Source organism: Protobothrops mucrosquamatus, unplaced genomic scaffold, assembly GCF_001527695.2.
Source record: "Protobothrops mucrosquamatus isolate PMUCROS unplaced genomic scaffold, P.Mucros_1.0 scaffold4803, whole genome shotgun sequence".
NCBI lineage: Eukaryota > Metazoa > Chordata > Lepidosauria > Squamata > Viperidae > Protobothrops > Protobothrops mucrosquamatus.
The window spans coordinates 17317-24079 of NW_015390693.1; the positions used below are offsets into that span (position 1 = coordinate 17317).

At 48.9% G+C, this 6763-nt stretch overlaps 1 protein-coding gene across 1 annotated transcript in view; it reads left to right on the forward strand.

Moving 5' to 3' along the window:
• The window catches only part of PIGL (phosphatidylinositol glycan anchor biosynthesis class L), a 17282-nt gene that overhangs the window by 3641 nt on the left and 6878 nt on the right, over positions 1–6763 (forward strand). The gene's annotated exons all lie outside the window — the stretch shown is intronic.

Genomic DNA, 6763 nt, shown 5'->3' on the forward strand with positions numbered 1-6763 from the left:
TATTATTATTATTATTATTATTATTATTATTATTATTAGCCGAACATGCTTTTTGAGAGCGAGGGTATTCCTAATAACCGCCTCGTTTTCATCCAGGATTTATTATAAATTCCAGGACACTCCTTGTTTAGAAGCATTCTTTTCCCAAGGTCAAACGTCATTGTTTTTCTGCAGCTCTGTTTATTTTTCCAGAGCGGGATCTGATTGAACAGCTTTTTCACCCCATGGGAAACATCAGACCTTGTTCAAGCCAGTTTCTCTCTCTCCTTTCCATTCTGGCCCCGGCGAAGCATATCCCAGAGGGTCCTTATTTACGGAATTCTCCCCCCCCCAGGAATTACAAACCATCTCGGTCACTTTCCTTGCCAGCTATTCCTGGAAGATCTGAGGTTTCGCAACCCGCTCTCCTTCCAGACGGAAGGAGGAGAATTTAAAAAAAAAACACCCTGTGGTGTGTTTTTTTTTTTTTTAGCTCAGTTTCCCACAGAGACAGCCCTGCGAAGGAATCCCTTTGCTCTTGTTTCTACGCCGGACGCTTTCCAAGCTTGGAAAAAGTCCCAAAGGTGCTTTCCCCCCCCCCCCAAAAGGCAACTGAACTTCGTTGTTGTTTTTTTCTTTCCTTTGAAAATGTTTCACTTCTGGGGGTTGGACTCGATGACCTCTAAGGTCCCTTCCAACTTTATTATTATTATTATTATGATGCAGGAAGTTCTTCACCCTCTTGGACGAGAAGCAAAATATTTTCAAAGAAAAAAAACAACAACCAAGAAAGTCCAGCTGCCTTTTGGAAAAAGCACCATGATCTGGATACAGAGTAACAGAGTTGGAAGGGACCTCGGAGGTCTTCTAGTCCAACCCCCTGCTCAAGCAGGAGACCTGATATCCTTCTAGACCAGTGGTTCTCAACCTTTTTAATGCTGCGACCCCAACCGGTCGTAAGTCGAGGACTAAATTGGCCGTAAGTCGAGGACTAAACCGGTCGTAAGTCGAGGAATAAACCAGTCGTAAGTCGAGGACTACCCAACCGGTCGTAAGTCGAGGACTTTCCCTGCCCGGGAGCGTTGCACATGCATGGTTCCGCCCCCTGCGCCGGCCGAGGCGTAGCTGGCAAGCGGCAGAGACGGAGCAGGCCGACCACCAGCTGGCCCAGCCCAAGGGAGGTAAGGCACCCGCCGGAAAAGGGGAAAAAATGGCGGACAAAAAAAATGGCAGACAAAAAAAATGGCGGCCAGCCTTGCTTGGCGACCCCCATGAAATGGTCGATCGACCCCAAATGGGGTCCCGACCCACAGGTTGAGAACCACTGTTCTGGACAGACAGCTGTGCCATCTCTTCTTCAAAACCTCCAGTGTTGGAGCATTCACAACTTCTGGTGGCAAGCTGTTCCACTGGTTAATTTTTCTCACTGTCAGGAAGTTTCTCCTTAGTTCTAGGTTGCTTCTCTCTCCTTGATGAGTTTCCATCCGTTGCTTCTTGTCTTGTCCTTCTGGTGCTTTGGAGAATAAGCTGACACCCCCCCCTCTTCTTTGGAGCAGCTCCTCAGATACTGGAAAACTGCTATCATGTCACCCCTCGTCCTTCTCTTCATTGTTGTTGTTGTTGTTAGTTGCGAAGTCGTGTCCGACCCATCGCGACCCCAGGGACAACGTTCCTCCAGGCCTTCCTGTCCTCTCCCATCTTCTGGAGTCCATTGAAGCTCCCGCCTCCTGCTTCAGGGACTCAATCCAGCCCCCTCCTTCTCTGTCGTCCCCTTCTTCTTCTCTTGCCCTCCATCTTTCCCAGCATCAGGCTCTTCTCCAGGGAGTCCTTCCTTCTCCTTAGGTGGCCAAAGGACTTGAGTTTCAACTTCAGGATCTGGCCTTCTAAAGAGCAGTCGGGGTTGATCTCCTCTAGGACCGACCGGTTGGATCCCCTTGCAGTCCAGGGGACTCGCAGGAGTCTTCTCCAGCACCAGAGTTCAAAGGCCTCCATTCTTTGGCGCTCAGCCTTTCTTACGGTCCAACTTTCACAGCCGTACATTGCAACTGGGAAAACCAGTTTATTAGCCCAGACATAACTAGTGAGATTTATTATCACAGCAGTTGCTCTGGATGAGGAGCAAGGGTTACCAAAAAATCCCTGCAAGGTAATCATTTTGAAATAAGAAACGGCTGAGCCATCAGGAATGCCAGCCAGTTTGGTCTCCTGGTTAAAGCACCGGGTTAGAATAATAATAATAACAATAGTAAAGTTGGAAGGGACCTTGAAGATCATCTAGTCCAACCCCCTGCTCAGGCAGGAAACCCTATACCATTTTGGACAAATGGCTGTCCAGTCTCTTCTTAAAAACTTCCAGACGGCGAGTTCTAGTCCTGCCATAGCCATGAAAGGTGACCGAGTAACTTTGGGCGAATCACCCGGAGACGGTGAGTTCTAGTCCTGCTTTAGCTCTGAAAGGCAACTAAGTGACTTTGGGCGAATCACCCGGAGACGGTGAGTTCTAGTCCTGCCTTAACCATGAAAGACAACCGAGTGACTTTGGGCGAATCACCCGGAGACGGTGAGTTCTAGTCCTGCATGAAAGGCAACTGAGTGACTTTGGGCAAATTACCCGGAGACGGTGAGTTCTAGTCCTGCTTTAGCTCTGAAAGGCAACTAAGTGACTTTGGGCGAATCACCCGGAGACGGCGAGTTCTAGTCCCAATTTAGGCATAAAAGCCATCTGGGGGAGTTTGGGCCATCTCCCCGCTCTCTCAGCTGAAGCCCTTCCCCCTCACAGGGTTGTCGTTCTTGTAAAAAGAGGAAAGTGTGTTGGATATATTTGCTGCCTTGGTTTCTTTGCTAAAACAGTAAAGGTGGGATACGAACGAACGAACGAACACAGATAGTCCTCCAGGTACGACCGCAACTGACCCCGAAATTTCTGTCGTTCCGCGAGGCAAGTTGTTCAGCGTACTTTGCCCTGTTTTACGACCTTTCTCGCCACAGCTGTTACATGAATCCCTGCAGCTGATAAATCAGTCACCCGGTTGTTAAGTGAAGCTTGCTTCCCCATTGCTTGTCAGAAAGTGGCAAAAGGGGATCACGTGACCCCCTGGGGATGCTGCGACCGTCCTAAATACGAGTCGGGTGTTGCCGAGCGTTTGAATTTGGACCCCGTGACCCCGGGGGTTGCTGCAGCCATCGTAAGCGTGGGAAACAGTCCTAAGTCACTTTATTATAGCAATAATAATAATAATAATAATAATAATAATAATAATAATAATAATAATAATGATAAAGTTGGAAGGGACCTTGGAGGTCATCTAGTCCAACCCCCTGCTCAGGCAGGAAACCCTATACCATTTCGGACAAATGGCTGCCCAGTCTCTTCTTAAAAACTTCCAGTGTTGGAGAATTCACCGCTTCTGGAGGCAGGTTGTTAATAATAATAATAATAATAATAATAATAATAATAATAATGATGATGATGATGATGATGGATCTTGGAGATCATCTAGTCCAACCCCCTGCTCAGGCAGGAAACCCTGTACCGTTTCGGACAAATGGCTGTCCAGTCTCTTCTTAAAAACTTCCAGTGTTGGAGCATTCACCGCTTCTGGAGGCAGGTTGTTCCACTGGTTAATTGTTCTAACTCTCAGGAAGTTTCTCCTTAATTCCAGGATGCTTCTCTCCTTGATCAGTTTCCATCCGTTGCTTCTTGTCCTGCCTTCAGGGGCTTTGGAGAATAGCTTGACTCCCTCTTCTTTGGGGCAGCCCCTGAGATACTGGAAGGCTGCTATCATGTCCCCCCTCGTCCTCTTCATTAAACTAGACATACCCAATTCCAGCAGCCGTTCCTTATATGCTTTAGCCTCCAGTCCCCTAATCATCTTTGTTGCTCTTCTCTGCACTCTTTCTAGAGTCTCAACATCTTTTTTACATCGTGGTGACCAAAACTGGATGCCGTATTCCAAGTGTGGCCTTACCAAGGCCTTGTAAAGTGGTATTAACACTTCACCTGATCTTGATTCTCTCCCTCTGTTAATGCAGCCCAGCACTGTGTTGGCTTTTTTGGCAGCTGCAGCACACGGCTGGCTCATATTTAAGGGATTGTCTACTTTTTTTCCAGCCCCTTGGTGAACTTGGAAAAAGACGAGGCTGAAAGTCAGGCTTCCTGTTCTGGAATCTCTCTGCATGGGGAGGGGAAGGGCGTTGCTCCCCCCTTCTGGTGACTCATGTAAACAACTGCGGGAGAAAGGCAGTTTTGTTTGATTTGGGCCAGAGGGCAGATGTTGTGGCGTGCCAGGGCTTGCTGCGCCGCTGTGTTGCATTCCAGAGCTGCACACAAGGGGTTATCCCGGAGCATTGGAGGGGAGGGAGAACTCCAGGGTTGCCAAAGGTTTGCTGTGGGGGAAGCTGGAAAGCGCACCCGTGTTGAGAGGCAGCCAGAGAAGGAAGGTGGAAGCCGTGCACGGGGATGAAAGCGGCCCTTTTTCAGCCTGGGCCGCTTTAAGAGGGGTGGACTTCCGCTCCCAGAATCCCCCAGCCACCATGGTTTAAGAGGTGTGGATTTTCACTCCCAGAATCCCCCAGGCAGCATGCTTTAAGAGGGGAGGACTTCCACTCCCAGAATCCTCCAGCCATCATGCTTTAGAGGGGTGGATTTCAACTCCCAGAATCCCCCAGCCACCATGGTTTAAGAGGTGTGGACTTTCACTCCCAGAATTCCCCATCCAGCATGCTTTAAGAGGGAGGACTTCCACTCCCAGAATTCCCCAGCCAGCATGCTTCAAGACGGGAGGACTTCCATTCCCAGCCAGCCTGCTTTAAGAGGGGTGGGCTTCCACTCCCAGAATTCCCCAGCCAGCCTGCTTTAAGAGGGGTGGGCTTCCACTCCCAGAATTCCCCAGCCAGCCTGCTTTAAGAGGGGTGGGCTTCCACTCCCAGAATTCCCCAGCCAGCCTGCTTTAAGAGGGGAGGACTTCCACTCCCAGAATTCCCAGCCAGCCTGCTTCAAGATGGCCGAACTTCCACTCCCAGAATCCTCCAGCCAGCCTGCTTTAAGAGGGGTGGTCTTCAACTCCCAGAATTCCCAGCCAAATGTGAGAAAGAATCTCAGCTTTGCTCAGTCCTAAATCCCTAGAATTTAGACCTTTCAGATTCTGTTGCTACAGCCCCTATCAATAAAATAAAAAAATAAAAAATCCAGGCTAATTTATAGGAAATCCTTGACTTACAACGATTTCTTTAGTGACCACAAAGCTCCTAAAACGGGGAAAACTCCCCTAACAGCTGTCTTGCTTAGCGACAGAAATGTTGGGCTCGTGTATGGCCGTAACTCAAGGACTACCTGTATCTTTTAGCCCCTTTCAAAATCGTCAGCACTGAGAGAAAAAAAAAGATTTCACACATACACACACACACACACACACACACTCTCTCTCGGCCTGTTTTGTGAGTCGACGGGCCTCCAATTAACCTAGTTTTCACTCAGCAGGCGACGTGCAGCTGCGTTTCAGGCCGCTGCCTTTCCACAAAGGTTGTGGAGTTCGGATTGGCTGTTTTTCACGCCGCTGACGTCAAAAGGATCTATTTGATCCTCTGCCTCCCGCTGTCGGTTTCCACTGTTCCACTGACCTCGGGGGGGGGGATCTTCAGCCACGGAAATCGGCCTTTTGCTTGGCCGAAAAACATCGGCACGGAAGAGAAATTGCCAGCTTCATTTTTGATCCGGCTGGATCGACAGGATTTGGGACAGTCAAAATCACGGATAGTCCTCAGCGTACGACCACCAGGGCTGCCCAGGTTTCTCTTGTTAGTTGTGAAGCGAGTTTTGCCCTGTTTTACGACCTTTCTTGCCACTGTTATTAAGAGAATCGCAGCAGTTCTTAAGTTAATAACACGGTCGTTAAGTGGATCTTGCTTCCCCGGAAGGTCGCAAAAGGGGATCCCTGTGACACACACACCCCGGGACGCTGCGACCATCGTAAATAGGAGTCGGTTACAGCCTCTGAATTTTGATCACGTGACCGCGGGCATGCTGCAACGGTCGTTGAGTGTGAAAAACGGTCATAAGCCACTTTTTTCCAGCGCCGTTGTAACTTGGAACAGTCACTAAACGAACGGTTGTAACTGGAAGACGACCTGCGCTACTCTTTAGCCAAATTCCAGTGAGCCCTGCTTGATTTTAACAGATTTGTATGTTGCTGTCCAGAGGAACAAGTACAGGTAGTCCTTGATTTACGACCACAGTTGAACCCCAAAAGGTCTGTTGTTAAGCAAAACAGTTGTTAAATGAGTTTTGCCTGCGTTTTACGGCCTTCCTTGCCACGATGGCGAAGTGAATCGCTGGAGTTATTAAGTTGACCCAACTAGGGAACATCATCAGGGCTAGGCAGCGCTCTGTTTATGTGCAGAGGCTATAATAATAATATTCTAATTATTAAGGAATAACCAAGAAGGGAAAAACACCCACACTAATTCTGACAGGGCAAGCCCTTTGTACATAAATAGAGAGCAAGCCCTACCCTCTCTCAGTACGGATGATGTTACCTAGCTGGGTCATGAAACGTCTGCAAGGAAATGTCTGAGACGGCAACATAGACTTTCCCCCCCTCTCCTCTTCCTCTTTCTCTTCCCCCTCCTCCTCCTCGCAAACCCTTCTGTCTTCTAACATTGAAGATATTAACTAGTTGGGTCGTGAAACATCTGCAAGAAAACTAACCAAGCTCAGAGAGCACCTGGGACCCCACAGTCATCGTCCCCCTCCTCCTCCTTCTCCTCCTCCTCCTCCTCCTCCTCC